General features: G+C 38.1%; 1 long non-coding RNA gene across 1 annotated transcript; it reads left to right on the top strand.

Moving 5' to 3' along the window:
• Positions 1 to 524: 524 nt before the first annotated feature.
• LOC135437464 (uncharacterized) lies at positions 525 to 1474 on the top strand. Its single transcript, XR_010437689.1, has 2 exons — positions 525 to 869; positions 931 to 1474. It is a non-coding gene; the product is annotated as an uncharacterized LOC135437464 (long non-coding RNA).
• Positions 1475 to 10797: the final 9323 nt, after the last annotated feature.

Genomic DNA, 10797 nt, shown 5'->3' with positions numbered 1-10797 from the left:
ACTTTTAATGGGCTCAGGGTATACAAAAAATGTACAGCCTTTTCTGCTCTTCCTTTGCACAATCCGACATGACCGAATAACTTGTAAATTACTAATGTTTATTTAATAACTAACTGAAGTGTTCTATTTTTTACCCTTACAGAGGGTATTAAAATTTTGGCTCAAAATTCTTGATCAGTATCAACAGCCGAATCGATATAGCCATGTTCGTCTGCCCGTCTGTCTATTTCTATGCGAACTAGTCTCTCAGTTTTAAAGCTATCGTCATGAAACTTTGCATACGTCCCTCTTTCTGTTGCACGCAGTACATATGTGTGTCGGAACCAGCTGGTTCGGACCACTATATCATATAGCTGCCATAGGAACGATCTGTCCAAAAGTAGGTTCTTGAATGAAAAACTTCTTTGTTTATCAAGATAACATAGCTTGACCAAACTCGGCATTTATTTATTTTACTATGCTCCCCAAAATCCTATCAAGATCAGACTACTATATCATTTAGCTGCCATAGAAACGATGTTTTTCTATGGAAAATGTTTTTTATTTTTAAGATATCTTGACCAAACTCGGCATTTATATTTACTATGCCTCGTACATTTATACTGCGGAAGAATAAAGCGTAGACAACAGTGAAACGAGCAAAACTGGCAGCTAAATTAACTACAGCCAGCCCAGCGAAATAACACATTCAAATTCTGGAGTGTACCAAAGGGAGCTCACGTCTCACCAAGACGGTGACCTTCCGCCAGCCGATCGAGTGATAGACATAATAAACGTCTTTATAGAGGCTTGGGTTTTGCATTCGCTTAGGGCTTGTGCCATAAAATGTTGACCTGGAAGAGGGTAACGAGCAGAAAATTGAAAATACGGTACATGTGGTCATTTTGTAAATGTTTCAACAATTTAGATAAAGTTAACACATTTCTTTAGAGACTGCCGCTAAAAAGAAATGCAAATGGGCATAAAATTAGTAAGGCCATTCTGCGGATGTGACCAAAGCAGTCATTCGGCGGATGGCCTTGACACACACACACAAATACGCAACCGAAATGGCGTAGCACAAAGAATTTGGCCTTTATTTAGCCAAATAAGAAGATAAAAACACAGTACAACCGGCTAGGAAGCATGAAAAATGGCAGCTGCTCATTTGGCTGTAATTTAGTGTTGAGCAGGACTATGATTGATAACCGAGCGGACAGCATGGCTAAAAAAGGGCCCTGCTGCTAGACATAATATACTCAAATTTACATTTGCCAAATTTGTCATGTGCTTGTTGCCTCCGCACATTCTTAGGCCACTTTAAAGTTCCCCTAAAATTCGGACAACTCACCTGCATAAATTGTGATAATAGCAGTTTGCATAACGAATACTGCCAACAGAATTGCCAATATTTGCGTGTGTGAACTGCTTCAACGTTTGGCCAACTCACATTCCGTTAGTAAATAATTTTATTTCAAATACAAATGAACATTTATATTTTTACTTGCTCCTTATTGCGTTAAAGGGAAATTGAATCGTTATAACAATTACTTCACTCAAATGGTAAAAGTGCCGTTTAAATTATATGTCAATCCTTACACGAGTCTGTTAGCTTTGGCATTTGCTTTTATATGGCAACGCATAATCTTTATCTATGACAATTTGAAAATTACCTAAACACAAAATGACCACAAATTTTTCTTTATCACGTTACTTCTAAAAGGAAACAGCATAGAGCTTTGAGCCCGAGTCCAAACATTAATTATGCAGGCCATGTACAAAGTGAACATGTTCGGAGTGGCAGAAGCAGAACGAAATGGCGGCTGTCTAGAAAACTTCTTTTGCAATGGGCACAACTATTGCTGGGGCTCCGGCAAAGGGTGTAGCCCGAAGCCGGGGCAAAATAAGAGATCTCCGCAGCGAAGCAGAGAAGACAAGCAAAGCAGCAAACAGCAAATGAGCAAGTGCTCGAGAAATAATTTTAATTTTTCCCCTTAGCGGCTGCTCGTCTATTAGCATATTGATTATACTTTCAAATGGAGCTTACAGAAATTTCGAGTTAGTTAAACACGGCGTAAACTACATTTAATTATTAACGGCAATAAGAACAATCAGCTTTACCAGTCAAAACAATGACCCAATCGGCTTCAGTACTCAATAGCAGTCGCTGGCAATACACCTATTTAATTTCTGCTCAAGCTATTTTTCCAACAACAAAAAGCAATTAAACAAGTAATAATGCAAATAACTGGCACACGGAAGATTAAATACGCTTTATTTTCGACTGAATGATGATATAGGATGCATATATCTTGAAATTTATCATATCTTGACATATCTTAAAGACAAATATTAATTAAGAATATACATATATGCAGTCTGCCTTCTAAGCATAAGCATATGCACACGTCATGACAAAATTCTTATACCCTCCACAAGGGTTTACAAAGTGGGGTCAAGGGCCAACAGCAAATGTATGCAGTCCGTATTGAGGGTAGTGAGCACCCTACTTCTCATCATTGGCCAAAAGGCTGGGGCTTAAGTTCAGTTGCTGCATATTCAATGAATTGCAATTTGTTTGACGCACTGACCAGTAAAAATTTTCATTCGAATTCGAGTGCTTGGAAGGTTGATCAAATTTTAGTTCGAAGTTAAGTCAGTAATAGAAGAGAAGCAATTATAAAGTGCTTTGTTCCTGCTGAATTTGATGAAAAACAACTGCATCTCCATGTTCGGTTCTCGGTTCTGTTTGGGCACGTGTATTGAAGCGATTTTGTTTACATGCGTGTTAAATGATATTTGGGTCGAGCTCCATGTTGGTACTGTGGTGCCATCCCGTTGGGTAGTGTGTGGGTCTGGAGGGGGATGGACCTTGCAAATGTTTGTCGCAGGCGCTTGTAGTTGTTGACCGTTTCCGCAAAATTGGGGAACATGTTACACACTCCCTTTGATTAAGTCAAAGGCTTAGTAAATGTAAATTCTTAAAACATTAATTGAAATGTAATTATAATATTTAGAAACATGAAGCGTACTTAAAATCGATTAAGTGGAAGAAATATTATTATTTTTAATTATTATTATTAATTATTATTTTGTTACATTTTGTATCCTTTCAAATAATAGTAAAATGTAAGAACTGAAGACCTGAAACACGCTGCACGAGTTTGCCTCAAATCATTCAAATGCCTCAATCCCATTCAATTGATAAAAATCGATATCGAAATTCATTTTTGAACATATAACGGAAAGCCTCGTAGAGTATACTAAAGCTGTGTTTTTAATATTTTACTTTTTTTTAACAAAATTGTAAAAAGCTCGTTTGGGATTATATCAGCTTGGATGTTATATACAGCATTTTCTATAATGAAATTAATTCATTGGAATTTAAAAATGAGACCAATTAATTGTATTCGTATCATATGAACATGTTGCATGGCAGTCGGAAAAGACACCTCAATATAAGTTTGACCAATGAAACGGGTCTGCATACCCCAACGTGATAAAAAAGTGAGAAAAACATGCAAAAACAACATTAACGAAATTCACAAAGATGATGATGATATCGCTGGCCAACTGTTATTTTGTAAGCACGTAGAAAATCGAAGAGAGGAATAAACTAAGGCAAGGCGTTAGAGATACCAACAGGCCGAATGTCTAGCAATTTGCACAACAAGACAATAATTGAATTGCCAGAATGTAAGGGCACAACAGAAAATTGAGTTTAGGCAACACTTTGTCGGCCTGCATGGGCGGCAAATAGAGTAGATAAAAAGGTCACCAGGAAAGCGCATGGCAATTAAATGAATGCGCTTGAATTAAGCTCATGGTGGTCACGATGGTCATCTTGATGATCCCGATGCCAATGCCGATGCTGATGAGATCATGTGAATACCCAGGACACGGGCATTGTACGTCAGTTGTTTCTGATGGTACTTCCATTGTCCGGCTGATATCGATAAAATGCAGCGAGCGATAAGATACGAACGTCAAGTGAATTATGTTATTAGATTATTATGTTATTAGACTTGGATACCAGCGACTTCTGAAGGAGTATATGCTAGACGGGAAAACCGCAGATATTGGCCCATGTGGCCTGGTCTGGTCAATGCCATGACAACGAGCCCTCAACACGCGTCACCAATTTTCAGTCCAAAATAGATCCATGGCAAAGGCGTGCTCCTCATTTCAACCCCACTTTCTAACCAAATGCCCAGCAACGTATATTTTTAGCGCGTGACGTGGTCATTACTAGACTGAATCTAGACCAGACCAAATGGCTTGAACCAGGGACGAACTATCAATGCAAATGTAACCACCAAATAATCTTAATAAGCCATTCCAGTCAATATTCAGCTAATTGGACAAGTCAAAAACTTTAATCGTATTTTATAGAATTGCTGTGTAGACCATACAGTATTATTTTAAACTAAACAATATTAATATTTAAAGTTGTGCCAAAATAAAAAGAGCAAGGCAATTTTAAATGAAATCGGCTTGAACCTGGAACTCTAAGCCCGGACTTAAACCATATTGTTTTCTTAAATAGTTTGGACCAAAATGAAAAAATGTTGTTGGGCTCCAACCATCGTATTTGTGGCCTTGTTATTTTATACCTTTGCAGAGGGTATTATAATTTTGTCTCGCAATGTGTAACGCATAGAAAGCGACATTTGCGACCCCATAAAGTATATACATATATTCTTGATCAGTATCACCAGCCGAGTCGATATAGCCATGTCCGTCTGTCTGTTTCTATGCGAACTAGTCTCTTAGTTTTGAATCTATTATTTTTTTTTTGTTGCATGCAGTACACTATATCATATAGCTGCCATAGGAACGATCGGTCGAAAAGTAGGTTCTTGTATGAAAAACTTCTTTGTTTATGAAGAAATCTTGACCAAGCTCGGGATTCATTAGTTTTACTATGCTCCTCATATATATGCAAAATCCTAACAACATTGGACCACTATATCAGATAGCTGCCATAGGAACGATCGGTCGAAAATTAGGTTGTTGTATGGAAAACTTTTTTGTTTTTCAAGATATCTTGACCAGACTCGCCATTTATAAGTTTCACTATGCTCTTTACTTTTAGGCAAAATCTTATTTATATCGGACTACTATATCATATAGCTTCCATAGGAGCGATCGGTCTAAAATTAAATTGGATAAAATACTTTTTGTTTTTCAAGATATCTTAATCATACTCGGCATTAACCATTTTCCTTGTGCTTCTTAGATACGAGCAAAGCATTATGAGCATTATGAAATATTTAGGTCTGCAACGGAATTAATGCGGCGTGCCGAAGATAGCCCTTCTTTCTCGATTTTTTTCAAATTTATATTTATTTGTAGAAAAGAGTTCAGGGTATCCCCTAATAGGGACTAGAGCATTTTGCTTGTTAATGCATTTAAAATATCATACATCTTATTTAAAATGATTAAAGGTATTATTTTGGAAATATTTATTGTGAAAAATTGTAAAATATAGCGTGAAATGTTTTATTTATTTATAATTCCTCAAGAAGATTGCTATTATTTTTTATTTGCAACCTTCAGTTGTATGTCATATATAATATAATATACCATGACAGTTAAAGAGTAGAAGAGTAGAAAAGTGTAATGGCTCATTTTAATGGCAACGACTGCCGAAACGAACTTTTGTCACGTGATTTAGCTACATCCGAGCAGAAGCCCTATCAATAATTAATATTTCACAATGAATGTGTCGCTCTACATGTTTTCTGTGCCTTCAATTCCTTCCACATCTACGATTATTCCAATAAAACTTGTAATCTTGGAGTCCTAGCTCCTGAGTGATTACTGAGCATTTATTCCACATATTTATCAATTTGACTATTTATCTATGCATCAATCTATTTGTCTTAACTGTCTATCTATTATTTCAGTTCCGCAAAAAGGAGCAATGGCAGCAAGGACAACATTCAGCAAAATCCGAAAGTTCCTACACCACCTAAAATAATATATATCTCTATATATAAAACTGTTTGTCTTGACTGACTGACTGACTGACTGACTGATTGGTGATCAACGCACAGCCCAAACCGTAAGAGCTAGGAAGCTGAAATTTTCACTCTAGTTACCTTATGTGATGTAGGTGCACATTAAGACGGGGTTTCGGGAAATTCCACCCGCAAATGTGGAAAAATCGCGAAAAAAGTGTTTCACACTTTTAGGAAAATGCATTCTTCCTTGGTAAAAATGGAGGTCAAAGATTTGGTGGGTGACGTTTCGCGCTCAAATTCATTTCCAGAGATCTATAAGAAAAATCATTATTGACGTGTTTCACACTTTTCGCAGAATTCAAACTTCTTCGGGAGGAATGCGATTTAAAGATTTTTTGGGCGAAGTTTTAAGTTGTGTCCGATTTGCTTCAAACTTATTTTCAAATTTTATAATGAAAAGTGAGAAACACGTCTCAAGTGAATTTTCATATAGATCTTCGGAAATGAATTTGAGCGCGAAACGTTACCCACCAAATCTTTGATCTCCATTTCCACCAAGGAGGAACGGATTTTTCGAAAAGTGTGAAACGCCCCTCAAAAGAATATGGACAAAGATTTTTGAAAATAAGTTTGGGGCCGATCGGATGGTAAACAAAAAACTTTCATACAACCGTGTTCCGCCAATTTACCGATGTTGGGGGTGGAATTTCCCAAATCGCTGAAATACATTAAGTTCTTATGAAGAGCTTTGAAACTAAGTTTGAAGCAAATCGGACACAACTTAAAACTTCGCCCCGAAGAAGTTTGAATTCTGCGAAAAGTGTGAAACACGTTTCAAATGATTTTTCTTATAGATGTCTGGAAATTAATTTGAGCACAAAACGTCACCCCTCAAATGAATTTGAACAAAGGTCTTTGAAAGTAAGTTTGAGGCCGTTCGGATGGTAAACAAAAAAGCTACATACAAACGTTTTTCGCGATTTTTCCACACATGCGGGTGGAATTTCCCGAAACCCCGTCTTAACGTGCACCTACATCACATAAGGTAACTACAGTGAAAATTTCAGATATTAGCTCTTACGGTTTGGGCTGTGCGTTGATCACCAATCAGTCAGTCAGGACAAACATTTTTATATATAGAGATAATAATATAAAATTAATATAATATCATTTCACTGGATACTATACTGAATGGATACTACTATATTTGAGCAATCCATGTCAGAACCATTTCTACCTCTAAGCAGAGGATGTCGACCGCTTAAACTTGTTCATATGTATTTCTGACAACGAACAAACAGGTTTTGGGCGAGTTTCGAAACTAAAGTCTGTTTGTTCCCCAGAACTCTTTTCAAGCGTCCTTTTGTAATCCGCTTAGTTCTAAGCTGCATTAAGCGTATGTTGGGTCGGCTAGGCAAGCAATATGCTCTTTAAATGCTTTTTTTTGGCAAAGTATATTTTATCAAAATGAGAAATATTACCATTAAATTAAATTTGATCCCCTTTTCGTGGGCCCAATTTACCTAATCATTATACCCTTGCAGAGGGTATTATAATTTTGTCGTGAAATGTGTAACGCATAGAAGGAGACATCTCCGACCCCATAAAGTATATATATTCTTGATCAGTATCAACAGCCGAGTTGATATAGCCATGTCCGTCTGTCCGTCTGTCCGTCTGTCTGTTTCTATGCGAACTAGTCTCTCAGTTTTAAAGCTATCTTTATGAAACTTTGCTGAATTCCCTCTTTCTGTTGCACGCAGCTCATATGTCAAAACCAGCTGGATCGGACCACTATATCATATAGCTGCCATAGGAACGATCGGTCGAAAAGTAGGTTCTTGTATGAAAAACATTTTTGTTTATAAAGTTATCTTGACTAAACTTTGTATTTATTAGTTTTACTACGCTCCCCATATATATGCAAAATCCTATTAAGATCGGGCAACTATATCATATAGCTGCCATAGGAACGATCGGTCGAAAATTAAGTTTTTGTATGGAACATTTTTATGTTTTTCAAGATATCTTGACCAAACTCGGTATTTATTAGTTTTACTAGGCTCCCCATATATATGCAAAATCCTATTAAGATCGGACCACTATATCATATAGCTGCCATAGGAAAGATCGGTCGAAAATTAAGTTTTTGTATAGAAAATTTTTATGTGTTTCAAGATATCTTAACCAAACTCGGTATTTATTAGTTTTACTACGGTCCCCATATATATGCAAAATTCTATTAAGATCGGACAACTATATCATATAGCTGCCATAGGAACGATCAGTCGAAAATTATGCTGTTGTATGGAATTTTTTTGTTTTTCAAGATATCTTGACCAAACTCGGCATTTATTAGTTTTACTATGCTCCCTCCACTTATGCAAAATCTTATTCACATCGGGCAACTATATCATATAGCTGCCATAGGAACGATCGGTCGAAAATTAAGTTGTTGTATGGAAACCTGTTTTGTTTTTCAAGATATCTTAACCATACTCGGCATTAACTATTTTCCCTGTGCTTCTTAGATACGGGCAAAGCACTATGAGCATTTTGAAAAGGTTGGGTCTGCAAGGGTATTAAATCTTCGGTGTGCCGAAGATAGCACTTCTTTCTCGTTTTGCATTAATAAACACAATTTAGTTGTTCGAGACTGCAGACGGATCCAAATACAAGCACAAAGTACTTTTTTTTTTTTTTTTTTTTGCTCTCTTTATTAGCTAATTTATTGATACTATACATGAGCATCTTAACCTAGCTTGACTATAATGGGATAAACATACTTAATATTACCTATTAAGTTTTATAATTATTCAATTTATCTTATATTTTTAGTATGATTATTATTATTTTTCAAATGATAACCCGGTTTGGGAGGTCGATGGGGTGGATTCTGCGAAGTCTCCGTCGCTTTCTTCTGAAAAGTCTTCTAGCCAATATATTGGGGTGGGCAGAAAGACGGGCCATGTAGCTGGTGGACTGCTGACGTAGAAGGTCGCCCACCAAGGGGACCTTTAGGTCTCTTGGTAGGGCCCGGTTGCGGATGTACCAGGGAGCCCCAGCACTCAGTCTGAGTACCTTCGCTTGGAAGACACTTATTTTTCTCAAGTGAGATCTTGCTGCCGTGCCGAAAATTTGGCTTGCATAACGCCAGACTGGGGCCAGGAGGGTTTTATAAAGCAGCACCTTATTGCTCAGAGAAAGCTTGCTGCTTGCCTTAAGGAGCCAAGCCATACTTTTCAGTTTTTGACGTACGCTGTGGCATGTTGTTGCGATGTGTTTGCTCCAAGTGAGCCTGCGATCAAGGTAGACTCCCAGGTAGCGATGGCCGTCTTTATGATCAAGAAGTTCGCCTTGGAGGAATACTCCTGGCGAGGTATCTCTCCGGATCGCGAAAGTGCAGCATATCGATTTTTGCCTGTTGATGGCAATTCGCCACTTTGATGCCCACGTCTCAAACTCGTGCAAGTATTCTTGTAGTTGGTCAGTGGCTTGGTAAACACAGCTGGCTTTTGATAGGATTGCTGTATCGTCGGCGAACGTGGCGAGGTTGAAGCTATCGGGATGCTCCAGTGTCGTCGGGTCCACCGTCGGCATGTCGGCTGTATAAACAGTGTAGAGCCACGGAGCAAGGACACTGCCCTGGGGGACTCCAGCTTGGATTTCCTTGACTGCAGAGAACGTGCCGTCGACTACCACTACAAACTTTCTGTTTTTGAGGAAGCTGTGGATTATATGAAAAAGAGAGGGGGGAAGCAAAGTTTTTATTTTGAACAGGAGTCCTTTGTGCCACACTCGGTCAAACGCTTGTTTGATGTCAACAAATGCCGCGACGCAATACTCGAGGTTCTCGAAGCTGTCGAGGATGAAATCCACCAGTCGGTGGAGCTGCTCTGGTGTCCCATGCCGTCTTCGAAATCCGAACTGATGCCTTGGTAGCACAAAATACTACCAGAAGATAAAGATGAGAAGACTCATTCCCTATTATTAGGTTGTGCAGCCACCAGCTGGTCCTGACTTGATGTTAACGCAGCAACGCTTATTCATGAAAATATCGTTTTTTAATATTAAAATATTTGATAAATTAGTTGACTTTTTCACAAGCTGTTAATGTAGCTGCTGTGTGTATATATCTGCTGCGCTAAGTTCCTTAACCCCACTGTCTCCGATTGCGTATTGTCCTTTTAAGGTGACAATTTAAGCACGCTCAATGCCATCGAATAATGACGTTGATTGTGGTGCTCCACGCTCCATTCATCAGCGACTTGCCATCCATCAAACGCAGGCACACTGCTTGACTTGAAAACAAAAGAAAAAACAAAGCCTTGTCCCAACATATTGACATGTCTCTTATCGAGTCCCGTCCTATATGTGTTTCCAAACCATTCCAGCAATGCACCGTTACACTTTGTTCTGACATTTTGAGATCATGTCATATTATTTGCATTATAACTTCAGCATGTGCACACTCACTATGTGAGAATCCTTTTAATGTTGCGGTTGCTATTAATGCCTTAGCTGGAGCCTAGTTTCGCATCGTTTAACTGATTGATCTGCATTCACAGCCGTTACTGGTTGTAATGATGAACAGATGCCAGCTGATGCAGCATTAAACCGGGAAAACTATGCAGAGCTAAGGTAAAAACTTTAAATGGATAATTTTACTGACCATGTTTGCAAGAGCAAGACGCATCGACATGTTGATCAAGCTTAACTCGATTTCTTACACATCAGCAGATTCTCTTACAGTTCTGTAGCTGCCAAGATGTAAGCATGTTGCTAGATTTACGCTTTTAATGTGTGATAATTAACTTAACAAGAAGAACTCTTTTCTGTAAGTGACAACTTG

This window comes from Drosophila montana, unplaced genomic scaffold (genome assembly GCF_035044405.1).
Source record: "Drosophila montana isolate Dmon_TW-CO22-7 unplaced genomic scaffold, ASM3504440v1 contig_3792_1, whole genome shotgun sequence".
In the NCBI taxonomy this organism is placed as follows: Eukaryota; Metazoa; Arthropoda; class Insecta; order Diptera; family Drosophilidae; genus Drosophila; species Drosophila montana.
Note: the sequence above shows the minus strand (reverse complement) of the source record. Positions and strands in the feature narration are given on the sequence as shown.